We start from the raw sequence: 26,678 nt of genomic DNA, 5'->3' as shown, positions 1-26,678 counted from the left end.
TAAAAGGATTTTAATGGGATGACAGGCAATGGATGATTAGGGGGATGTTGGCCAGACCATAAAAAATTACATACTTAGTCCCATGAGAGGGGTTGGGATTGGAAGAGGGAATTTTTTTCCAGTCAGGTAGGAATTTGTCTGCTTGTTGGCACTTTCGAGACTAGAAGATTCTTCTCCTTTCCCTTTAGACACTTACTGTCGGGTGGATGTTGCTCTTAAACTTTCAGGAGCGGGGAGAGGAGTCGCCCAGGCCACAGCCGTGAGATTCCCCAGCACAGTGGCAAGCCCGTACGCATCCTCCCTGGCACCACGGAAGTCTGTGGGGGAAGCTCGGAGATGTGTAGAGAAGTCTAGAAAGTTGTGGAGAAGCAATGGTAGGCTGAAATGCCAACTTGGCATTGGGATGGCCTTGGGAATGGGTTAATTCGTTTTTCAATGTGTCTGTTAATTCGACAAAAATGTCGAAGACAGCTGTCCATTGGGAGGAATACAGATTTGGAGTCAGAAGCCCCAGAGTGACCTTAAGCAAAAACACTTCCTCCGTCTCGCTCTCGAGTTCTTCGTGGATGGCAAGGGAATCAGAACTACCCCCACTTCGCAGGGCAGCCGTGAGAATGCAATGAGATGTGCAGGGAAAGCATGTTGTCATCTGAGACGGGTGAATGGATTTTCTTTTCATGTACAAGACCCTGGCATAGGACTTCTGCGAACGCAACAATAGCAAAGACATGGTTTCTTCCCGCAAAGAAACCAAAGTGTCAGGAAATGCGGCTGACATCCACGTGAGTAACTATAATATGAATATCATGTGAGTGAAGGACATGCTAAGGGAGTTTCAAATCATTTCGCGTGGGTCAGCGGGCAAGGCTTGTCGCAGAGCGCGATGGCATATCATTTGGGCTTTAAAATGTGCTTAGGGCAGGCCGGTGTGGCTCAGTGGTTGAGCATCGACCTAAGAACCAGGAGGTTACGGTTCGATTCCCAGTCAGGGCACATGCCCAGGTTGGGGGGCTCGATCCCCAGTGTGGGGCGTGCAGAAGGCAGCCGATCAATGATTCTCCTTCAGCATTGATGTTTCTATCTCTCTCTCCCTCTCCCATCCACTCAGAAATTAATAAAGATATATTTTTTAAAAAAGAAAATTTAAAAAAACGTTCCTGTTAAAATATTTCACAGTGATATCTATACAAGAATGGAACATGAATAGATAAATTACGATTTTGTTATGTTTCTGTTCTGAGCCTCGTGAGAATAAAAATGGTTTGAATCTTCACAAACTTTTCTCAGGACTGGGGTGAAGCAGGTGTGTTGCCCGGGTGCCAGGTTTAAGGAGGTTCTCGCCCTCGGCGTCATGCCATGCAGCTTTTTGCCCTTGACTACGCTGTCATCTGCAACTCAGCTGTGAGCAAAGGGTTGAAAGCTTAGGGAAATGTACTTCACAGAGACTGAAGTTTAGGGGTTAAAGAAAAAGATGTGAAATTTCCCAGCTGGCGGAGACCCCTCAAACATGTACCATGGAGACATGGCTAAGGCCCACCAATAAGGCCAGTCCTTGGTTTGAAGAACAATGACCTGTGAGTACAAGGGGGGAGGACGCTTGTAATTTTACAAAGAAATGCATAGGTTGATATAAAACTGAAAGCAACAAATGAACACACAAGAAAAACAAACAGAAACTCCCAGCCACAGACAGCAGCATGGTGGTCAGCAGAGGGAAGGCGGGCAGAAGGGTAGCAAAAGGCCAAAGGGGTCAAGTGCATAGTGACGTGGGGTGATCAACACACAATGCACTCTACAGATGCTGGACTGTACAATTGTAGGCTTGAAACCTACATTTATGAACCAATGTTATTAACCAATGTCCCCTCCGTAAATTTAATTTTTAAAGCATTTGCAGCTAATGAGCTCTTTCTCAGAACAATTTTCCCACTTGGGCCCTAAAAATAAGTTTTTAAAGAGTTGTACGATGTTTAATTCAGAACGCACAGTAAAGACAAAGAAACAAAACAGAATAGAAACCACACAGAATTAGCAGAGGAATGCCTACTCTGTGACTTACCCCGGACACGGTTACACTCCATGAGCAGATTTTAGGGGGATTTCTGCCCCCTCAGCATGGCATCCAGGCAAAGGTTACCCCCCAGTGACAAAGCTAACCCCTCTCAGGACCAGAGAGCCTTGCTCACTACTGATTATCATCTGCCAGGAACTAGGATGCTATTAATACTCAGAGAGCTCTCTGGACTAGAAATCCATTGCTAGCAGGAGTCCAAGTCCATTTTTGTTTTAGGCAGTTAATCTAATTTGACTTTCTCCTGAGCCCTGCTTAACAGAAATGGCCCTGCCTGGTTTGGCTCAAGCGTGGATAGAGCGTCGGCCTGCGGACTGAAGGGTCCCGGGTTCAATTCCAGTCAAGGGCACATGCCCGGGTTGTGGGCTCGGTCCCCAGTAGGGGGTGTGCAGGAGGCAGCCGATCCACAATTACCTCTCATCATTGATGCTTCTATCTCTCTCTCCCTCTCCTTGCTTTTTATAGTGGTAAGCGCTCTAAGGGAGGCGGGAAGTCCTGTGGAGGGCAGAGGAAGGAAAGATGAGCTCTGGCAGAAGGTGGAGGGAAGGTCTGATGGGACAGGTGGCCTGGAAGCTGGGTCTGGAAGGATGGGTAGGGTTTCAACAGGCGGATGTCGGGGTGGGAGTCCGGGGAGGAGGAAGGAGCAGAAGAGCAAAGGAGAATGCAATCCGTGTTCAGGGAATGTCGCGTGGCGAGGGGTGACTGGCTCCCGGAACACGTGGGGAGAGACAGAACGGATGTGTTTAACCTTACACGATGGAGCACCCTCCCTCGGCGCCTGGCAGTGTCCATGCTGTTTCCGACCTAGTGGACCTGTGAGCAGGCATGCGCCATAATTACGTCAGGGTTTTAAGAACACTCATCTGAAGCTACTTTCCTTTGTTATTAGATACTCTTCATTGTGGTGTCCTCTGCCATTCTTTTAATAGAGAATAAAATTCACAGCCCGGCCGGCATGGCTCAGTGGTTGAGCCAGGAGGTCAAGGTTCAATTCCAGGTCAGTCGGGGCATGTGGTTGCAGGCTCGATCCCTAGTGTGGGGAGGCAGGAGGCAGCTGATCCATGATTCTCTCTCATCATTGATGTTTCTCTCTCTCTCTCCCTCTCTGAACTCAATAAAATATATACATTTTTAAAAAATTCACATAGAATAGCATCAGAGGTGTTCACCACAGCTTCGGCAGCATATAGTATCTAGCCCTTCTGCCCCTTAAATTGTGCCCCTGTCATGTGCATACTAAACTCTAAACACAATTGCGTCTAGAAGTTCCTGGAAAAGACTGGTCTTGCCCTTGCCTGGCCCAGGGATTTTGTCCTTCTCCCAGCCTCCATACACCCAGCTGCTTCTTAACTCGCCCCTGGCAGCCAATCTAAAGCAACACTCATGCTATTTCCTACCTAGAAACCACACTTATTTATTATTTATCTGGTTCGTTTTCACTCTCCGCCAGTCAATGCGGGCACAGCTCAAAGAGTTGTGGTCCCTCAGGGTATCCCCGGAGCTTGGCCGAGTGACTGACACATGTGAGATGCACAAAAATACTTATTGAATAACTTCACTGAAGTCCGATTAATGTTACTAGAAAACTGGAACGATAAATACACCGGTTAGAGAGACACCTAAGTAAGTCATTTATGCCCGGCTGGTGTGGCTCAGTGGTTGAGCATTGAGCTATGAACCAGGAGGTCATGGTTCGATTCCCGGTCAAGGGCCCATGCCCAGGTTGTGGGCTGGATCCCCAGTGTGGGGCGTGCAGGAGGCAGCCGATCCCTGATTCTCTCTCATCATGGATGTTTCTCTCTCCCTCTCTCTTCCTCTCTGAAATCAATAACAATCTATTAAAAAAAAAAAAGTCATTCAGCATCTGATTGTGGAGGTTTGTACCAAGGACTTGGGAACCACGGGTTCAAGGTTGCAGAGCGTCTGACAGCTTTGGCGTTCCTGCCGGACTCGCGTTAGGAGGTGCATTGCTTCTCGGGGGGAATGTCCTCTCGGGACTTTTGTTCCTGCGCCCCCACCTCCCCCCCCTCCAGCATTTTCCGGCCACGACTTCAGCTAAGTGTGAGGCTTGGTGATTTTCCTAATGATCTGGACATGGACCGTTCCCTCCCAGATGGCCGTGGAGGGAGCTGCCCATGACCTGGTCAAAAGGCCTGACTTGCTGAAAAGCGGGGGGTGAGGGGGGTGGAAGTGGAGGGGGCCCTGGGACGTCACCCAGTGGCTTTGGGAGCGGCCCCAGCAGCCGGGCTCCTAGGCCAGCACCTTGCCTGGCCGTTCGGACTTCCTGACTTACTCCGAGGTACGGAGCTGTTTACGATGCTTTCGATAGAAAATAAATGGCCCTTGATTCGACCGTCCGGGAAAGTTCATATGGAACATGTTTGAAAAGCCTTTTCAGACGGTGGTTGTCCCATTGGCTATAAAATGGTACAGTCTTGCCAAAACCGATTTGGCTCAGTGGATAGAGCATCGGCCTGCGGACTGAAGGGTCCCAGGTTCGATTCCGGTCAAGGGCATGTACCTGGGTTGCGGGCACATCCCCAGTAGGAGATGTGCAGGAGGCAGCTGATCGATGTTTCTCTCTCATCGATGTTTCTAACTCTCTATCTCTCTCCCTTCCTCTCTGTAAAAAATCAATAAAATATATTTTAAAAAAATGTTACAGTCTTGTTCTCAGGATAGAAAGGTCTGTGATTGGAGCCTCTGCTTGAGGCTAAAGGTGGAATTCTTATAAAGGCCGAGGCTACAGCGAAGAGCTACTCCTTTCTGGCTTTGGAACCAAAAATACATCGAACCAAAGACTCCGTGTATAAGATAGGTAGGTTTGACTTGAGACTGCTTCTAAAACTACGTTTCACCTGGAAGGTGAGTAAAATTATACTTATTAACACATCTCAGGGTTTTGAGAGTAAAACATAATTAGGACTATAACATTCAGTTCATTCTTTTTTAAAAAATATATATATTTTTATTGATTTCAGAGAGGAAGGGAGAGGGGGAGAGAGATAGAAACATCCACGATGAGAGAGAATCATGGATGGGCTGCCTCCTGCATGCTCCCCACTGGGGAGGGAGCCCACAACCCGGGCATGTGGCCTGACCGGGAATCAAACCGTGACCTCCTGGTTCATAGGTCGACGCTCAACCACTGAGCCACGCTGGCCTGGCCCAAATCTAGTTTTAATGTCCTTTCCACTGTGGAGAGCAGTTTGCACTCCAGGTTACCCTCTGTTAGGAAACAGGTATTCCAGTCTAGCTGCCTGTGGTCACCCAGATGTCCCCAAACTTATGCTCGGATACGAAAACCAATATTTGGTGATCTCCTTGTGCGTACCTAGGGGAGCAGAAAGAAAAAGAAAGGAAAAATAGCCGTCCTTTTGCTACTCCCTGCTCCACCCTGCATGCTGGCCAGCGCACAGGGAAATAAAGACTGGGAACTCCGAACAGTCGGCCCGCGGCAGATATGAAACCAGAAGCAAAGAGCGTTACTGCTCCCCCGAGGCCCTTCGCCTTCCAAAGAGCTACACCTGGATGTGCCTGCGGGATTCCGGGAATCCCTTTTTACGGTTACGATCCTTTCGGAAAAGGCCAGGAATGAGACCCTCTCTGGTGAGCAGCAAAACCAGAAGCCAGAGCCCGCGGAGGGCGGCGAGCCAGCAGAGATGCCTGAGCCTTGGGCTGGATACTTTCCTTATTTTCTAAAATATATTTTTATTGATTTCAGAGAGGAAGGGAGAGGGAGAGGGAGAGAGAGAAACATCCATGATGAGAGAGAATCAGGGATAGGCTGCCTCCTGCACGCCCCCCACTGGGGATGGAGCCCCCACCCGGTCCTGCGCAGGGGTAGCCCTCACTGGGGCCCGCTGGTTCCTTGTTCAGCGCCTGCTTCTCCTCATGGGCTGGGAGCCACCGCGGGAAGACAGGGCCAAAACCTAGACTTTTTTTCACGTCTCCAATGGCTGGCACGTTGGAAACACTTCGCAAGTGTCTGTTGATTATAGAGAAGTCACATTTCTGACAAAATAAAGCGCAAGTTCTGAGCTGATGGCCAATGTGTCAGCATTATCTGTGACGCTATTATCTTTAAACAATTACAGCCAGGCCGGCGTGGCTCCCCAACCTGTGAGTATCACCCTGTGGACTAGGGGTCATAGTTCGATTCCTGGTCAGGGCACATGTTCTGGTTTTGGGCTCGATTCCTAGTGTGAGCATGCAGTGATTCGCTCTCATCATTGATGTTTCTGTTTCTTTCTCTCTCTCTTTCTCTCTCTCTCTCTCTCTCTCTCTCTCTCTCTCTCTCTCTCTCTCTCTCCCTTCCTCTCTGAAATCAATAAAAATACTTTAAAGAAAAAAGCAATTACAGATCCTTCCTTTCAAATCCCCATGCTCTACATGATTCTGTTTTTACACCCCGCCAAAACAGTTTAAATGCACCTGCCCTGTGCCAGCTACTGAGGGTTTACGCAGATGGAAAAAAACAAAATCTCCTCCTTCAGGGAGGTTATTGAGTCCTTGTAATGAACCCCAGTCTATATATTCGGAAGCCGCCCTAATAAATATTTTTGGGTTTATTGGGTCGTTCTGGCTGTCATTTGAAACAGAAAATCGGTTAAACACCATCGCAGTTCATATTGACTCAACAGCTCCAGACCTCAGCTGGCCAATGTGTGAATCATATGGAGACAATCTGAATCTGACTGCCATCGCGAAAAGGCAGGGACAGCGACGCACGCATGAGGAATGCGTGTCCGTGTTCACAGTGAGGCTTGGCAGTGAGGAAAGGACCCTTTCTCGTTGCCATGAGAGGGGCTTTCGGGTAGCCCGACTATTGCCCTCGTGCGTGGGGAGTCTGAGGACCCCGCGGGCCTCTCTGCCTTTGACCTTGGCGAGCCTGAGGTGGTGGGATTTTGCCTGCTGCACTGATCATCCGGGAAAGTGCACCGTCGCTCTCCAAGGAAAAGTTTCTATTAGTTCAAGAACAGTGGTTTATGGCAAAACCACGTGACGGGAGCACATCACCCTTCCGAAGACCAAAGGTATTTTTACCAGGGAGGGTTCTTTTCCTCCCTTTGCACGGACCCAGCTGAGGCCTCTTCAGACACCGGGCGTCGGCCACGCTGTCTCATTCCACCCCGACGACAGGGTTCACGACGTCTGCTCCAAGTTTGGGAGGAAAGAACTTTTTATGAGGAGTTGTTTTATCTTCCACAGCTCAGTTACCCCAGGTCGACGGCATGTACACTCCCCGGGAGCAGGATGGCGAGCATCAATGAAAGAGGCGGGGGCCCTGACCGGTGTGGCTCAATGGATAGAGCGTCGGCCTGCGGACTGGAGGGTCCCGGGTTCGATTCCAGCCAAGGGCATGTACCTTGGTTGCGGGCACATCCCCAGTCGGGGGTATGCAAGAGGCAGCTGATCGATGTTTCTAACTCTCTATCCCTCACCCTTCCTCTCTGTAAAAAATCAATAACATATATTTTTTTTAAAAAATGAAAGAGGCGGGGATACGGCTCTTCTGCTTGGTCACGCCCTGTGGGGTCTCTGTGCTGCCCTCTGCTGCTCTCGCACCTGGAGTCAACCGTCTGCTCGACACTGCAAGGGACAGTACCTCCCCCACGACAACAGTCCATCTGTTGCGGACCCTTATTGTTGTATGGGAGCATTGTGGGTAGGAACTGCTGTGCCTCATTCATTCATTCATTCATTCATTCATTCCTCCATTCATTCATTCAATAGAGAGTAAATGAGGGAGGTGCCTACTATTTACTGGGGAGTCTGTCTCAGGTGGGTGCCTGGCTGTTTGCATGCCTGGTTCCAGAAATAAAAGGAGAGTGTGGGCAGAGGAGCCCCAGGCAACAGGAACTGGCTAAAGAATAGCAGGACGGCCCGGCTGGTGTGGCTCAGTGGTTGAGTGTCAACCAAAGAACCAGGAGGTCAGGGTTCAATTGCCAGTCAGGGCACACGCCTGGGTTGTGGGCTCGATCCCCAGTGTGGGGCAGGCAGGAGGCAGCCGATCCATTATTCTCTCTCATCACTGATGTTTCTGTCTCTCTCTCTCCCTCTCCTTTCCTGTCTGAAATCAATAAAAAAATATCTATTAAAAAATAATAAAGAGTGAAGCTGATGAAAAGAGAGGGAAACTAAGTTATCTGTTAAATACGCTGCAGTCCGTCTTTGCCAGGCACGTCCACGTCTGGCGTAAAAATAAAAACCAGCCTTTCTGAGCAGTGCACCCGTGACCAAGACCCCGGCCCCTTCTTCCGGAGGGAGTGGGGTGCGTACAGTCAGGGGCGCATTTTCTCAGCCGTTTGGAGGGTGCAGGCTCCCCCTGGTCAAGGGGAGGCCTGGCTTTTGCCCGTTTGCATATTGCCCTCTCCTGGACTGTAAGGACAGGATTGTTAAGAGCTCACCAGATGCCTGTATTTCCACCCATCTCTGCATGGAGACCTGTGTGTGCATGAGAAATGGTTTAAAATATTCAGAAAATCGCCCTGGCCGGTTTGGCTCAGTGGATAGAGCATCAGCCTGTGGACTTAAGGGTCCCAGGTTTGATTCCGGTCAAGGGCACATGCCCAGCTTGCGGCTGGATCCCCAATAGGGGGCGTGCAGGAGGCGGCCGTTTGAGGTTTTGCTCTTACATACATGTTTCTCTCTCTCTGCGTCTCCTTCCTCTCTCTCTAAAAATAAATAAAAGAAAACAATCTTTAAAAATAAAGAACACTGTGGTAGTAAGAGAAATAGCGAAGCAAACAGAAGTAGATGGCATCAGAGGCCTACCTTATAAGTGCACACTCTCCTCTCCAAAACAGGATGTCTCATTTATTGCTTCTTTTTTTTAAATATTTTTTTTATTGATTTTTTACAGAGAGGAAGGGAGAGGGATAGAGAGCTAGAAACATCGATGAGAGTGAAACATTGATCAGCTGCCTCCTGCACACCTCCCACTGGGGATGTGCCCGCAACCAAGGCACATGCCCTTGACCGGAATCGAACGTGGGACCCTTCAGTCCGCAGGCCGACGCTCTATCCACCGAGCCACACCGGTTTTAGCACATTTATTGCTTCTTATTGTGACTCATTTCAAGCCCCATACTCCACACATTTATCCATTTGGAACCTTTTTTTTTTTTTCTTCACTTTTCTCCTAAATCAGTGGTTCTCAACCTTGGCTGCACATTAGAATCCCCTGGGAATCTTTTGAGAATCCTGATTTCTGGGCCTCCTCCTCCGGAAATTCTGTTTCTTTGTGATGGGGTGGGGTCACCACAGTAGTAACAGAGAAACAGAATTTCCGGAGGATGGGGCCCAGACATCAGGATTTTAGAAAGATTCCCAGGGGATTCTAATGTGCAGCCAAGGTTGAGAACCACTGTCCTAAATCCTTAAAGGTCCCCGACACTGAGCAAAGGCCTGCTACCTGGCCTGCCGGCTGCAGCCACACCTGAGTGCCAACGGGGCTGGTCCGATCCGTGTGCGCCGGGCCCCTGCGGGCTCTCAGTGCTTGTCCTTGACCCAGGCTGGCCGGCCCTCTCCATATCAATGAGAACCTGGCACCCAGACACAGAGTCTAATTCCATTCCTGTGCTTTTGCAGAAGAGGGCTGAGGGAGAGGCGTCTCCTTTAAAGAGACTGAAGGCATGTACCTCGTTCAGACTGCACCTAACGTTTCAACTGGAGGGTGTCTCAAGCTCCGGCTGGCTGGACGGAGATCCCCAGAGAAGGGCAGTTTGATCTCCTCTCTCAGGGAAAAATGACAGGACTACACAAGGGTTAGCCAGACACTGGTTATATTTATCTTTAAAATCCCACCAGCGTCTCTCAGGCCATACACAGCCTATATATTCAGTCTCTCATTCACTCAGTTTACCACCAACAGGCCCAATATTTTTAAGACTTTGAATGGTAAGCCATGGGTGGTTTGGCTCAGTGGACAGAGCACTGGCCTGCTGACTGAAGGGTCCCGGGTTCGATTTCCGGTCAGGGCACATGCCCGGGTTGTGGGCTTGATTCCCAGTAGGGGGCGCAGCCGATCCATGATTCTCATTATTGATGTTTCTATTTCTCTCTCTCCTTTCCTCTCTGAAATCAATAAAAATACTTTAAAAAAGAGTTTGAAAGTAAGAGGGAAATGAGTCTCCATTTAGTTCAGATATGATATGGATAGGAAATTGACAAATACTTCCAGCACTACAAAGCCACCCCTTTTAACTACAAATTCAATTTAGCTGGGTCAATTAATTTGTATTTATTCAAAGAGGTAAATTCCCTTACCATCAAGTTCCTTGTGATATAAAAAGAGAAAAATATTCATCTGTAAAATCAAAACGCTCGCTCCTAAATATGATATTGACTCGCCACATCCATCCTTTGACGTGCTTTCAAACGCACCTGGTTAACTCATTCAAATCTGGGGATGGGCAAAAATATAGGCAGTTTTCATGACTCTAAGGCAGTGGTTCTCAACCTCCTGGCCCTTTAAATACAGTTCCTCATGTTGTGACCCAACCATACAATTATTTTCGTGGCTACTTCATCACTGTCATGTTGCTACTGTGATGAATCGTCATGTAAATATCTGATATGCAGGATGGTCTTAGGCGCCCCCTGTGAAAGGGTCGTTCGACCACCGAAGGGGTCGCGATGCACAGGTTGAGAACCGCTTCTCTAAGGTATAGCTATGTGTGGAGCGCGGCTACGGTGTTGGACAGGTTCAAGCCTCGGACTGATGAGAGGGCACAGTCCTCTCATGGCCACGTGCAAGTCCCCGCTTGGAGGGCAGAGCCTTCCCAGCACAATTATAGCCAACAGCTGTGGTTGTGAGCTTGAACCTGTGGTCCGATCACGTGGCCCCACGTGCCCGAGTGATAGAGTTCAGGTGCATGTAGTTGAGTGGGACTGAAACCCACGAGAATGCTGTAAACAACGTGATCACGCCCCTACTTTGCCTCGTGGAATCTGCTCTAAAATAAAGACACGGCTTGTGGGCGCGGGTGCTGTCCATCAGAGGGGCAGCGTCCCCCCGAGACCCAGCTTTCATTCTCTTGTCTGTCTTTTCTTTTTTTTTCTTTTAAAATATATGTTTATTTATTTCAGAGGGGGAGGGAGAGGGAGAGAGAGATGGAAACATCAATGATGAGAGATAATCATGGATCAGCTGCCTCCCGCACGCCCCCCACTAGGGACGGAGCCCACAACCCAGGCATGTGCCCTTGACCGGAATTGAACCCGGGACCTCTCAGTCCGCAGCCTGACGCTCCATCCACTGGGCCAAACCAACCAGGGCTTGTCTGTCTTTTCTTAATCCTTTCATCGCCCCCCACTCAGGGTCACTGAACCAGGCTGAGCTGGCATGAGTATGCCATGGCCGTGCCGGCTCCCCACAGCTACGCGTGAATTTCCCTTCGTGACAAGAGAACACGTTCATCGTGTGAAACACGGGGCCATGTGAACTCTCCACGGTGATACGCAAAACCAATGCCTGTCTCGTAACTCCCTTATCTTTCTTGGGGCGGCCCATGTCTCGGGCTGAGCGGGCCCCGTAAACCAGGCGGGACTGGATGTGGGACTGGGTGTGGGGCTGACTGTGCGCGATCAGGGGGTGTTGGGGGGATGAGCTGTGAAGAATCCACGCACAGGAGTGCCATTTAGACCTAACACCACATGGCCCGCTGCTCCTGCACCTGCTGCGGGGTCCTGTTCTTACTGAACTACAGCTCCTCACTGCAGGAGCGCTCTTCACGGACATTCAGAGTCTCTTCACGGACATTCACCAGTCTCTGAGGGTGCCCCCCACCCCCCAGCACAACGCATCCCATAGCTGAGCCTCCGTTCAGTTCCCTCCGGCTTCTCCAAGGGAAGCCCTGAACTCCTGAAGCAGGGCTCACGAACCACAAGTCAGCCACAGGAAGCCACGTTACATAACCATCGTCAACATTCAAACTCGAACGTGGCAAAATCTCGGGAAAAATTGGATTTTTTTTCCCCCCACACACAACCCGTCTCTCAAAATAAAGAGAGAAAGGAAACGAAGGACATGGCCAGAAGTCTACCCATGCAAGGATCTATATATTTAAAAAAAACACATTTCAACCCCAGAAGGACGTTTCCTCGCAGGTGTATTTAGGACAGGGCTCCCGCCGGGACTTTTCGATGTAAGAACAGGTTGAGGGCCTGGTACTGAGCCTGCCTGCGGGTGCAGAATGACAACCGCAGTTTCAACTCGGAAGGCAAAACTGTACACAGAAACCAGGTAACACAGCCGGAGTCCCCCACACTTCACATTTCTAAAGAATCTCTCTGCCTTCTCCCTTGCCTCCTTCCACCCTGGCACCCTGATACTGTGACATTTCACTGCTGAGCCCAGTCCGGCTGGGCCAGATGCCTCAGCCATGCCAACCCTGCCCAGGGGGCCAGTGGCTCCCGGTCTGGGGGCGGGGGGGCCCTCCATTCACCTGGCAGGTAGGTGGAGGGGGTGCAAAGCCGCCTCCTCACAGCCACACGGTGTGTGACCTGCTCTGGGTCACAGCTATCAAGGAGGTCAGCCTCCAGGAGGTATGCATGGCTAGCCTGACAGCGTGCAGGTACTGAGCTTATTAGAGAGAGAGAGAGAGAGAGAGAGAGAGCGAGAGCGAGAGCGCACGGTCAAGTTTGAAGGTCCGTGCTTCCCACCCACGGATCATTCAATCGGTGAGCACACCCCGTGGCCCCCCAAAACGCACGCCAACCGCTCGGAAGCGCGGAGGTGACCCGGGCCCCACGGGCACTCCGATGATCGCGCCCGGCGATCGATGGAACCGCGTCCACGACTTGTCAGCGTCTCGGGGCGACGGGAGAAAAGCAGCAGCACCCGCCGCGAGCTCCTACCTGCAGCGACGCGGTGCAAGCCGCCTCCTCCTCCTCCTCCTCCTCCTCCTCCTCCTCCTCCTCCTCCTCCTCCTCCTCCTCCTCCTCCTCCTCCTCCTCCTCCGGGCCCTCCTCTGGCTCTCCCTGCCCCTCGCTTTCTCGGGGAGCTCCTGTCCGCCACGGGGGACCCCGGCCGGAGCGCAGCAGCGCCGCGCGCCCGAGGAGGGAGCAGCCCCAGGCGGTCGGCGGCGGCGGCCGCGGCGGGATCCGAGGCTCCGAGCTGCAGGCTCAGCTCTGACTCCTCTGTCGGCGGCGCTGCCTGGGATATTAGCACAGCCCGGGGTTTCTATTGGCTCCGAACACCAAACAGATCGCACCAGCCTCCCCCCTCCCCCTCCCCCTCCCTCTCCCCCCGCCCTCCACCCCCCACCCCCGCGGGCCCCCCCCCCCCCTCCGCTTCACTCTCCGCATGGAACCCACAGACATCGCAGCCACACACACACTTTCTCCTCGCCTCCGTCCAGCCTGTGGCTTTACGACCTTGTGGGCGAGCGGTAACATTTTTATTTTTTATTTTTTAAAAAAGCAGACTTGCCATCCGGAGCTTCTTGTTTATGTAGAGACATTCTCATCCCCCCCCCCCCCCCGAATCCGCAGAAACCACTCGTTCGCTTCAGATCTTCTCCCTTCTTTTGTTGATGGGTTTGCAATGTGAAGAATGTCCGAAGCCTGTGTATACGCCCGCCTCCTCTCTCTCTCTCTCTCTCTCTCTCTCTCTCTCTCTCTCTCTCTCTCTCTCTCTCTCTCTCTCCCTCTCCTATTGTTTTGAATAACTGAGGCCAGTGCAATTAGAAGCACGCTGAGCCTTATAACCTAAGTGAGATCTCAAGGAATGAACTCTTGAATGAATGCCGTGGGGGAAAAAACACTCATGGTCCGAGTTTGTTTTCTGCTCCAAAGAGCGCTTTGGTGGCCATCATCATCATCATCCTATTTTCTGTGTATGGAATGCAGAGGTCCCTAATGCAAATCAGACTCTTCCGCATCCCGGAGCGTGGAGCAAGGACGCCCTGAGCTCTGTGGGCTCCGTGGGCTCCGTGGGCCCCGTGGTCTCCATCAGGAGGTCCCAGCGATGCCTACCAGCTCCCACTCTTCGTGACTTTGTGGTCTCCTCCGCACTGAATCGTCTCAAGAGGGCGACTCTTAGTGTGGCTCACTAGCCAGAGAAGACTGATAAAGTTTCCTGGATTAAAAAAGTTAATCAGTGGCCCTAGCTGGTGTGGCCCAGTGGATAGAGCGTGGGCCTGCGGACTGAAGGGTTTTGGATTCGATTCTGGTCAAGGGCACATGCCCGGGTTGCAGCCCAATTCCCAGTAGCGGGGGCGTGCAGGAGGCAGCCGATCCATGATTCTCTCTCATCATGGTTGTTTCTCTCTCTCTCTCTCCCTCTCCCTTCCTCTCTGAAATCAATATCTATATCTATAGATCTGTATCTATCTATCTATCTCTATATATATATACTAGTATATATACATATATATATGCAAACTCAATATATATGGTAAATCCATTAAAAAATTTAATCAGTATATAAAGCTATGGCCCCCCCCCAGCAGAGAAAAAAGCCAAGAAAAAAATCTTCGATCATGCAAACGTGACTGGGAAAATTAGGACTAAAATAACATTTCACCGTGTTTGATTGAACAGATTCTTCTTTAGTCTTGGCCCCAGATCATTCTCACCGGTGCCTCTGGGAATTCAAATGACAGTTATTCTTGACAAGAAGCCATTGCCTCTGAAATCATTCTATTTTGATTTGACTTGAAAACAAAGTCTTTCCCAGTATTATCCCTTTTGTATGTTATTTGGTATTTGATATTCTGGTTCCATCCTAAGTCATCGCCCATTTTGTTGCAAAAATCACAGGGGGGGTGGGAAACACATTTCGTTTTTTGGAAATGTCTTATTATCACCAGACTGACTACCTGCCTGCTTCTCTCTTCCTTGGGCGCATTCCAGGAATTCTGCCATGAAACCTACTTTCAAAATGGGCCAACCTGCAATTGACAAAAAGAAATACAAAACAAAACCACGTCTGGCCTGGGTGTCTGCCGATCCCAATCCCACCTCACGGGGCATGTCCTTCTGATTTGAACAAACTCCAATCCATTCGCTGGCTTTAGGTCGGCAGTTAAAAACACCACCCGGCCATAAATCCCGGAGTGTGTAGAGCGCCTGTCTTCTGAGGTCCCCAACAGCCTTGGAAAGAAAGGAGACTTTCCAGGTAGAGAGAGTTGGAGAATGATAAAGGGGCTTGCCTCAGGGGATGAAGGCAGATAGCAGACACAGCCTTTTCCTCCTTATCTTCCGGAGATTATCTTTCTGCACAAGCTACTCACCTGCCAAAAACGTGGTGCTAATAGAGCAGGTTCTGATTTCTGCCTGTGTTTGCATAGTCAGCTGACAGTTCATGAAGTCATCTGAGCAACTCGGGGAACATTCATGTTCCAGTGATTCCAGGACAGATTCCGGCAGGTTCTGTTCAGTTGCCAATAATTGGCGCTTTCTTGGAATTATCTTTCTAGAAAAAAAGGGGGGGGGGGGGACTGATGAAAACAAGCAAGGGGTTATATTTTCTGCTTGTTATTTTTTTGGGGCTCATTCTAGCTTTTGATTTCACTGGAGAGGCCGTGTAAATAAAACCCTGAGTAACTTCAAGCCACCGATAAATTTGAAACTTGCCTAGAAGGCAAGAATTCAAGCCCTCTTTCCTTCAATTAATGAAAAGCAGAACTGGATGAGTAAGGAGTTAACCCTGATGCCCAGTCATCAGGTGATTAGGGAATATGCTAGTGGAGGAGAAGTCACCCTGGGGGGGTGGGGGGAGGGGGGAGGGCTCACCCTACAATTACAGACTGTGGGCCAGGTACACAAGGTCATCAGGGTGGAAAGCCCTGGGTGCCCAGCGAGGGGCAATCGTCTGTGGTGGGACCTCATTCCCAGGGTGAGTCTTACTCCCTGGCATATGGCTGGTCATGCCGTGTGGACCCCCTGACTTTTCCTCCCCAGAGATAACATCTGGGCCTCAGTTGTGTTTCAGCTCCAGGCCCAGAGACGCAAGGAAACCGGCCACAGCGGACATCAGGGCCAGCGGCATTGGATGATGGCCCCTGCCCTGGTGCCGCCAGTCCATCCGTGGAGCCCACAGCCCTAGATGGACACCCCTGGGAAGCTGCTGACTGTTCTATTCAATAGAATCTATTGAGATCTTCCCCTGGGGCCTCCCCGAAAGTCTCCGCCCTTAGAACCCTTAGGAGGGAGGATCCAGTGCCTCTCCCTCCAGGGAGCAAGTTCTTGCCTTCCCTTCCCCCTCTCAGCCCCAGGCACATTACCATCAGCTTCCTCACTCCCAAGCTCCCAGAGCCCTTCCTGTACCTGCATGACTCATTTCCTAAGCCCCTTTCTTCTAGGAATTACTCTTTCTCCCTCTGTGAGTTACCCAGTAAATGTTCTCTTACAGTTCAGGTCTTGGCTGTGAATTCTTTCCTAGCCGGAACCCAAGGGCCGAGGTGCTGAACCCAGGTTTGGTCTGGCCCCGAGGTCCGACACCGGGTGCCGTTCCTGCTGCCTACAGCATGTACACCAACATCTCCAAATGATGTTTCCATGATCCACGGATACATAGGAATCTATCATCTTACCATCCGCAAATGCCTAGTCTTTCCATGTATGAAATAGCATGCATCTCTCTTGTTTTACAATGTTCCTGCCTAACAATGCATAACGGTGATTTATAAACGTTTTGTAGCAAAAGAATATAGCCCTTCCTGTGTGGCAGAATAAATTCTCTGGGCAGGCGAGTGCCATCTGTCATGTCGGTGCCATCCCAGTGGAGCAGAGAGCACAGCCCACAGAGGAGCTGGGGAAATTAATCGGGAAAGGGAATTCCCACAGATTCGGCTCAAGCCCTGTGTTCTCCCTGAAGACCCCAGGATCAGGTGGCGTGGGCTTTTTGATTCATTAGTTCTTGCTTGTTAGCTCTGAGCTCTGAGATAGGAATGGGAAGAGGTGATGAAGGCAGCACCAGCGGCAAGGGAAGACAGAACCACCTCTGACCTAAAAAACGTGTTTATGATCTAGGATAGGCAGCGAATACAAGAAATGGCTAAGGTAAGATTTAATAATGCCAGACACAGCTGAGGTGATGGCCAGGGACGTCCATTATGGTGTCTGCCCCTCCCTCAGCTCTCTCCCCACCCAACCTGCTAAAGGCGCAATCTAGATTGTTCCATAGGTGGGTACCGATGCATCAGACTCATCTACCCCCATGGTAGCAGATTACACTGGGCTCAGAGGCACCCCATCTTCCACCGATGCAGAGATAATGATGGTTGGTTGTCAATTAGATTTCTTCTTTTTTTTAAAAAAAATACATTTTTATTGATTTCAGAGAGGAAGGGAGAGGGAGAAATAGAAACATCAATGATGAGAGTCATTGATTGGCTGCCTCCAGCACGCCCCCTCCTGGAGATCCAGCCCGGAATCTGGCATGTGCCCTGCCTGGGACTCGAACTCCTGGATCTTACATCAACGCTCAACCACTGATCCACACTGGCCCGGCCACAAATAGTTCTTAATCTCATGGGCAGCCATGGACCACTTTGAGAATTGATGGAAATGTATAGACCTGTGCTCTCCAATATGGCAGCCACTGGCCATAGGTGCTTATAGAGCATTTGAATTGTGCCCACTCCAAACTGAGATGTGCTGTCAGTGTAAGATATGGACCTGATTTCAAAGACTTCATCTGAAAAAAAGATGTAAATAATATCATTATTTTTTATATTGATTATGTGTTGAAATGATAATGCCTTGGATATATTGGGTTAAATACATTCTTAAATTTTTATTAACATGTATTTCACCTGTTTTCTTTTTTTTTATATGGCTACTAGAAAATTAATATGACACGTGTAGCTCGCATTACATTTTCCTGGGCAATGTTCGTATAGACACTTTCTTTAGAAAAAGGCGTTTAGTCACAGATGCAATTTAAATTTCTATTTAACTGTTGGCATCCAGGCCCCTGGTTAGAATTGGTGGAGTACAGGTAGAGAAACACAGGTCCAGCCTACTCTTTGGAATATTTCTCTGGTGGAATTTTCACAAGGAACAAGTAGAAAAATGTCATGGCTGTGGCTTAACATATCGCATGAATCTCTTCTTGCCTGCAACACGCACTATGAATTTCTGTCATGTTATACGTCAAGGTTCTTCTCAGGATGACCCTAGTTGACTTTCCCAGCTTCCTTTCCTGACCCCTGCTGACCACACATGTGTATTCTGTCCTCCACGCCTCCAAACAACCTCACGTCCTCACAATAGGCATGCACGTGGCTTCTGCCTTCTCACCCTCCTCTTCCCTTCGCCTAGCTGTGCCTCCCTTCAATGCCCCCCGTCTAAATCCTCCTCACTCAACGAGGCCCGTGCAAGCATCATTTCTGCCGTTCATCCCTTTCTGTCCTCAAAGTCTGAGTTGGTTACAGCTCTGTAGTCCGTCTCCCTGTGGCAGACTCACATCACCGTGACGTCAACCGACGTCATGTTGCAGCTCAACATACCGTGCATTTTAAAAATATCCCAAGTCCTCGAGGCTGATGAACTTGGATTCAAATCCCAGATCTCCAATGAACTCTCTGATTCCCAGCCAACGGGGGAACTTCTCACAGGTGTAAGTCAGACTAACTCTCCCTGTGAGCAGTGAGAGTATTTTCTCTCTGGTCCTGAAGGTGCATTTGCTAAGGGGCGCCTGGTGCTCCGGTCACCATGACAACACCCCATGATGCTGTAAGAATGAAATAATGCATAGTGAGGCTAGCGTGATGCCTGGCCTGCGTTATGTGTTTAGGAACAGATACCCACTGTCTTTGCTGATATGTTTATTACTCGATTGGTTTGCAATGAACTGCTCACATAGGTCCCTGTCCTTTCAGGCGGTGATGAAGTTCGGCCAGCAGTCCTGCCTCCTTCCTATTCATTTCCCTGAGCATCTGTCAATAGGGGCTCGGTGACTGTGCGCCTAACGAACAGATCAATGAGTCAGCAATGGCTTTGACGTGTTCCTGTTGGAAAATGTGTTTGGCTGCTTTAAAAAAATAAAATAAAAATGGAAAGTATGCAACGGGTTTGGGGTCAGGCCAGAGGTTTGTCCTTAACCTGCATCTTCGTGAACTTGGAGAGAGAACTGGATGGTATATCGTCCAGACATATCACATTCAGTGACAAAAGGCCAGCGACCCAGCAGCCTTATCCCCGGGGGCGTTTTTCATTTTTAATTGACCAGCTGTGGCAGCTGCTCTCTCCAATAATGCTCACCTTCTCTCTGCCCACAGTCTGTTTCCTTAATTTGGCCCCCGCCATCAAAGCAAGAAAACTCCCAAACGCAGGGCCGTGCGGACACGCCAGCGTGCTGTCCGTTCCTATTTCGCAGGAGGTGTGAGAACCATGTGGATGCACTTGGATATCGGGAAAGCCAGCCGACTCCCGCCGGGTTCCAGAAATGGCTTTTGGGAGCACATTGTTTAAATCCCCAAATGGCTGTGCCTGGTGTGAAAAAAGCCTGCAAGCGTGGCTGTCCGTCTTCAGAATCACAGTCTCCACCTCAACCGCATGCTTGTGGGTCTGCTGTTTCCAAGTGTCTGGAAGGTTCCTGACACTGTCTGATCGCCAGCACGGACATCTCTATATTTAAGCGCAGTTTTCTACTAGAAATATGCCACACTTCCCCTTCGAAATACCGCAGTTTTCCTAAACTCATTCTCCTCAAAAAGGAGTTATATTTGGGTCCCTGTGTGTGTAGGCACACGTGCATGTATGTAAGGTGGGAAGGTAGTGCCATGGTTGAATTTTCAAAAAATTTCCCTTTTTTTTTTTTTCCAATTCTAAGAAGTGGGCCATCTTTCACATGTAGGTTCATGTTGACAAGATTCATGTGGCTGGAGAAAAACCAACCACTGATGACTGCAGGGTACTTTTTTAAAAAATACATTTTATTGATTTTTTACAGAGAGGAAGGGAGAGGGACAGAGAGTTAGAAACATCAATGAGAGAGAAATATCGATTGGCTGCCTCCTGCACACTTCCCACTGGGGATGTGCCCGCAACCAAGGTACATGCCCTTGGCCGGAATCGAACCTGGGACCTTTCAGTCTGTAGGCCGATGCTCTATCCACTGAGCTAAACCAGTTAGGGCCTGCAGGGTATTTTTTTATTCAACAAGTGCTGGGGTGGGAAGGAAGGGAGGGGGGAATTGAGCTCAGTAGTCACACTGTGGTCATCTGAATAAAGATGCAGGTTGGCATTCTGGGAGGGGACTAAACTTCCCTGGCCTCCTTTTTATCTGGGAACGTCTCATGCATGTGGGGTCTCTGACTCTCTCATGTATGTGGGGTTGGCAGAATGGAAAGATTTATCTTCATTTTTTAAATATCTTTTTATTGATTTCAGAGAGGGAGGCAGAGAGAGAGAGAGAAACATCCATGATGAGAGACAATCATGGATCGGCCGCCTCCTGCACGCCCCACACTGGGGATGGAGCCTGCAACCCGGGCATGGGCCCTGACTGGGAATCGAACCGTGACCCCTAGTTCATAGGTTGATGCTCAATCACCAAGCCAAGGGGAGGTGGGGAGGGACGTGGAGCAAAATGTAAAGATTTTTACTCAGTTAGCACACCCTCCAGACCTCTGTTTGAAAATTCCAGTGGAAGCAAACTCGGAGAGAATCTTTCTCTCGTCTACATTTCGATGGCAGGAGAAAGCCTTTGTGAATGAGTGTCTTGGGCTGGCGACTCAGTTACTTGATATGAGCACTCGTGGATTTTTTTTCCTTCTGTCTCTGTCTGGGTTCTTTCCTTGCATCTTGTTCTGTGGCCTGAGAGCGTGGCCTGTGAGCAGGGAGAACATTTTCTCTCGGGGCCTGAAGGTGCATTTGCTAAGGTGCCCCTAGTTCTCTACCTGCCATGACACGCTCTCTGCGTCCACCCTGACCTTCCTAGCGAGGGTCTGTGATCCCCACCAGCCCGAGGAGGCCCATGCACCTGGTGGACCACCACAGAGGCTGTGGGTCCACGCCTAGGCAATAGGACGTCCCCTCCCTCTGTTCCAGGGAGAAACTCCCATGATTCCCTGGGTTTGGGGACAGCTGTGTTTTTCCCTTAGATTTTCATTTATTTTTTAATTTTTTTCAATGACAGTTTATAGTCTATATTATTTTATATCGGTTGCAAGTGTACAGTATCATGGTTAGATGACCATGGACTTTATAAAGTGCCCCCCCCCCATATTTCCAGCGCCCCAATGGCCCCGCACACAGTTACTATGTGGGAGGCAGTAAGACAGACAGGAGCCGGGCCTGGATGATGGGCCGGGTGCAGGCCATCGGGCAGACACCCCCAGGGGCCTAGCAATGGACAATCTATTGTAGGGAGGGACTCGCCCCCAGGGTGACTCTTCCTCCATTAGCATATCGCTGCTCAGGAGGTTTGGACCCCACCCCCCCTTTTCTCCTGAGAGATGACATCTAGGCCTCAGTTGTACTTCAGCTCCAGGCCCAGAGAAGCAGCCGAACCGGCCACAGCTGACGTCAGGACCAGCTGCACGGAACGATGGCCCCTGCCCTGGTGCCGCCAGTCCATCCCTGGAGCCCACAGCCCTGAATGGACGCCCTGGGAAGCTGCTGGGTGTCCTCCTGAGATGTTCTCCGAGGATAACCCTTCCCCCTTAAAACCCTTAGGATGGAGGGCCCGGTAGCTCTCCCTCCTGGGACCACGCCCAGCCCTGCCTTTTCCTTCCCCCATCCCCGTCCCCCATCCCCCTCCCTCTCCAGGCCTCAGGCACTTGACCATTCGCTTCCTCACTCCCAAGCTCCAAGGGCCTCCCTTTACCTCTGTAACTGGTTTCCTAAGCCCATTTCTCTGCAGCGGTTCTCAACCTGTGGGTCATGACCCCTTTAGGGGTTGAACGACCCTTTCACAGGGGCCGCCTAAGACCATCGGAAAACACACCTATAATTACATATTGTTTTTGTGATTCATCACTATGCTTTCATTATGTTCAATCTGTAACCATGAAATTGGGGGTCGCCACAACATGAGGAACTGTATGAAAGGGTCGCGGCATGAGGAAGGTTGAGAACCACTGCTCTAAAGAGTTACTTTTTCTACCTCCGTGACTTACCAAGGAAATGTTGGGGTCTCGGCTCTGAATTCTCCCCCAGCCAACACCCAATGACGGAGGTTGCTGAAGGAAGCCAGGTTTGGGCTGACCCCAGCGGTCAGATATTAAAAAGATAGCTGTGCCCTGGCCGGTTTGGCTCAGTGGATAGAGCATCAGCCTGTGGACTGAAGGGTCCCGGGTTCAATCCCGGTCAAGGGCACATGCCCGGGTAGCAGGCGCGATCCCCAGTGGAGAACGTGCAGGAGGCAGCCGATCCATGACTCTCTCTCATCGATGTTTCTCTCTCCCTTCCTCTCTGAAGTCAATTTAAAAAAAAGATCACATACTTTGTGCAGAGGTTTTTTGTTTTTTTTATAAATATATTTTATTGATTTATTACAGAGAAGAAGGGAGAGGGATAGAGAGTAGAAACATCGATGAGAGAGAAACATCCATCAGCTGCCTCCTGCACATCTCCTACTGGGGATGTGCCCGCAACCAAGATACATGCCCTTGACCAGAATCGAACCCGGGACCCTTCAGTCCGCAGGCCGACGCTCTATCCACTGGGCCACACCGGCTAGGGCTCCACTTGATTTTTAAAAATAGGTCTCCGTGATGCGATCAATGATGGCGAAGGCCCCGAAAATGTCAGCCGTGTGGCCCCAGCGCCCGTCCGATGCCGTGAGGAATGCTCCGTCACTGGTCCGGCGGCTGAGCCAGGGAGATAGTAAATATTTATGGGCTGATCCGAGGGCGCTGGCGAAGGAGCGCCGGGCCGGCTCCTCAGAGCAAATAAACAAGAACCCCCGCGGTACTTGAACTTGCTCCCTGTTTCTCAGCCAGCTCCTCTCTGCCCTCTTCGCAGCCGTCATCTCCCACTCACTCCCGACCGCAGCTCCGTGGTCCTGCCGCCGCCTCAGCACGAGGATTCTACAGGAGATGGAGTTGTTTTTCTTATTCCTTGACCGCATATTTAGATTTTCGGGGCGCTTGTGTTTATCCAAGTTTTTTTCATCCCTAGTGGGCTTATCCTGTCTCAAAAGGCGACAACGATGTTTGCTTTTGCTCAGGAAACCGTCTGAGCATCACACAGGGTATGACAACAGCGAAGTATTTAAACAGTGGGACGTAGAAACGAATCAAATCATGTCGTCTGCAATCAGAGGCCTGGCTTCCCGGAGCCCCGAGATTGGGAGGTTGAGAAACAAGTGATTTTGTGAGGCTGGCAGACGTCACAGACTTTCATGGCTTGTTTAAATATTTAATTGACTATTATCAGATTTGTTGCAAGGATTTTTTTTTTGACCAATTGGCTTGTTTATTGAAATATATATATTTTTTTAATATATTTTATTGATTTTTTACAGAGAGGAAGGAAGAGGGATAGAGAGCCAGAAACATCGATGAGAGAGAAACATCGATCAGTTGCCTCCTGCACACCTCCCACTGGGGATGTGCCCACAACCAAGGCACATGCCCTTGACCGGGATCGAACCTGGAACCCTTCAGTCTGCAGGCCGACGCTCTATCCACTGAGCCACACTTGGCTGGGCAAGTTAAATTAGTTTTGAAGGGAAAAAAAACCACAATCAAAGGACTCATACCAATGAACTTGAAGAATTATTTTAAAGCTATAGTAATTTAAATAGTGTGGTATTGGTAGAAATATTGATAAGGAGACCAAAAACAGGTCTACAGTGGGGCCCTGACTTACCAGTTTAATTCGTTCCGAGACAGAGCTCCTTAAGCAGCTCGTGAAGAAGCTCGTTAACTCAAATCACTCTGTCAACTCAATGCAAAAAAATCCGGGAGAGACAGCTGGTATCTCAAAAAACTTGTTAGTCGGGACACTCCTAAGTCAAGGCCCCACTGTATTCCTATACAATTAGCTAATTTGTATAAAGTGCTATAATGTTATAGGGAAAAATAGTCTTTTAAATATTTGCTGCTGAATAAATCATATATATATATTTTTTTTAAATTCTGATTTCCCATAATGTAAAGCTATTCTTATAAGGAGCCACCAGCCACGTTTTCTCTCTTATTCTACTTCAAATGGTGTGATTTTTATTGCCTAACACGACATCATTGCTAATTAAGGGCCAGGGCCTTAATTAAAAACACAATTCCATCCTTAATCATTACATAACATGATGAATGCCATGCCTTTAGAGGGACAAATATTCTCGAGAAATATTTCTTAAGGATAGCCTGGGCGTCACAATTTGATCTTTAGTCCTAGAGACAAGGGGAACTAGCGAGGCCCGTGAGTGTCATTTGCTCCCGACGTAAAGGATCCCGCCTGCAGATCGGCCCAGGTGTCGGCAATGACTGCGGTGTGGACACGAGTCCTGGCGATGGTGCCAGGAACAAGTCCTGCCTGGACGGTACCCAGAAAACAAGCTGTTCATGCTGGAGGCGTCACTAGAGGAGAAAGAATGACAGGAAGTGTCTTTTATCATGAAACACATCACTCCCCGTGGCAATCAGGGCCATCATTGGTTGATAATATAAAAAAGCAACGCAGGTCACAGTTTCATTGTTGTTTTTAAATTTGTATATATATTTTAGAGCGGAAGGGAGAGGGAGAGAGAGAGAGGGAGAGAGAAACATCCATGATGAGAGAGAATCATGGATCGGCTGCCTCCTGCACACCCCGCACTGGGGATCGAGTCCACAACCCGGGCCTGTGCCCTGACCGGGAATCGAACCCTGACCTCCTGGCTCATAGGTCGACGCTCAACCCCTGAGCCACGCCGGGGGGCCTATTCTGGCTTTAAGGAAACCGCACGCTCCAGCAGAAACACAGAAAAGCGATGGCAAGTAGCAGGGTTCCCGTCCGTGATGAGCATCTCTCCCTGTTTCTCAGAATGACAGTCGTCAGTCCTGGTGCTCCTTGCCCTCAGATCATAATCTTACAGTGACCGGAACTCACTGGCTTCAAGTGGGCTCCACCCCCCGCCCCCCATCACGCCCTCCTGCCTCTGGAATGCGATCAGACTCCTAGACCACTCCCACCGCAAAGGATGATGAAGAAAATAATGTTTTAAAAATATTTGTATAGATTTCAGAGAGGAAGGGAGAGAGAGAGAGAGAGAGAGAAGCATCCATGATGAGAGAGAACCATGGATCGGCTGCCTCCTGTATGCCCCACACTGGGGATGGAGCTTGCAACCTGGGCATGTGCCCTGACCGGGAATCGAACCCTGACCTCCTGGTTCATAGGTCAAGGCTCAACCACTCAGCCACGCCGGCCGGGCCATGCAAGAGTCATGAAGCTGCATGTACAGGAGGGTTATACTGTGGGTGAAATGTCATGAACCCAATGCAGTTGGGTGCACATGTGTGGATGCCTGTGAGCATGCGGCGCTGTCTTCAGATTCTCAAAGCGGCCCCTGCTCCCACCAGGCCCAGGGCCCCTGCAACGGGCACTGCTTCTGTCTCCACACACACCCGGCCTCCGGGTTTCCCATCAAATGTTGACACTTTAGGCCCCTCCTGCTGCCGGCACTGCCATCATCTCCTTTTATCGTCTAAAGTTTAGACTCTAAACCAGGGGCCCTCAAACTTTTTAAACAGGGGGCCAGTTCACTGTCCCTCAGACCGTTGGAGGGCCGGACTATCGTTTAAAAAAAGAACTATGAACAAATTCCTATGCACACTGCACATATCTTATTTTGAAGTAAAAAAACAAAACGGGAACAAATACAATATTTGTATTTGCATGTGGCCCGCGGGCTGTAGTTTGAGGACCCCTGATCTAAACTATTTAGAGGAAGCGGGCCCCGTTGTTTCACGTGTCGTGTTTTCCCTTTTATTCTTGTCTCTGTCTGGGTGCCTTCCCAAGGGCAGAAATCCGCGTTTGGCCCCGCATCTTACTCTTCTGCCCACCCTCGTCGTTCCAGGATTTGGCGGTGGTTGTTATTGTTAATCTTATCTGTTTCTGGGAAGCTTTTGAAATAGTCAGATTCTTTTGCCTTTTTTTTTTTTCCCCCTGAAACATTCTTCGCGTCCCTAGTTCACAGGAATTCATGTAAATTGTATGTTCTCTGGGGATTTTATGCCGACGGATTCTAGAACGTTCTCCTCTGCTGTTATCCTCCCGTTCTCATCTACAATGCTAGTTTCAGGCTTACCTCAGGGGGTATTTTGCTCCCATAATTCACTTCAACGAGACTTCCAAATCTAGAGAGAATTTGCTCACCAGTTCCTGAGAGGTCTTAACACATTGGTTCTCAACCTTGGCTGCACATTAGAATCCCCTGGGAATCTTTTTAAAATCCTGATTTCTGGGCCTCCTCCTCCGGAACTTCTGTTTCTTTGTTACTAATATTGTGGCCTCACCCCATAACAAAGAAACAGAATTTCCGGAGAACGAGGCCCAGAAATCAGGATTTTAAAAAGATTCCCAGATGATTCTAATGTGCAGCCAAGGTTGAGAACCACTGTCTTAAGAGGTCAGAGAGTACAATTGCTATATTCCATTCAGTCAAGAAAGATTTCATGTCGTGGCTTCATTCACAGGCCACCATGCCTACCACCTGGCA

The 26,678-nt window shown here is 49.7% G+C and overlaps 1 protein-coding gene across 1 annotated transcript in view; it reads right to left on the bottom strand.

Annotated features, from left to right (window-relative positions):
• The window catches only part of GREM2 (gremlin 2, DAN family BMP antagonist), a 45,051-nt gene extending 32,076 nt beyond the window's left edge, over positions 1-12,975 (bottom strand). The window contains exon 1 of the mRNA XM_036354944.1: positions 12,935-12,975. The gene's annotated coding sequence lies outside the window, so the exon portion shown is untranslated. The remainder of the gene's footprint in view (positions 1-12,934) is intronic.
• Between the last annotated feature and the right edge of the window lie 13,703 nt (positions 12,976-26,678).

This window comes from Myotis myotis, unplaced genomic scaffold, assembly GCF_014108235.1.
Source record: "Myotis myotis isolate mMyoMyo1 unplaced genomic scaffold, mMyoMyo1.p scaffold_m19_p_21, whole genome shotgun sequence".
Classification (NCBI taxonomy): domain Eukaryota; kingdom Metazoa; phylum Chordata; class Mammalia; order Chiroptera; family Vespertilionidae; genus Myotis; species Myotis myotis.
The sequence above is the reverse complement of the archived record's forward strand: the minus strand, read 5'-3'. Positions and strand labels throughout refer to the sequence as shown.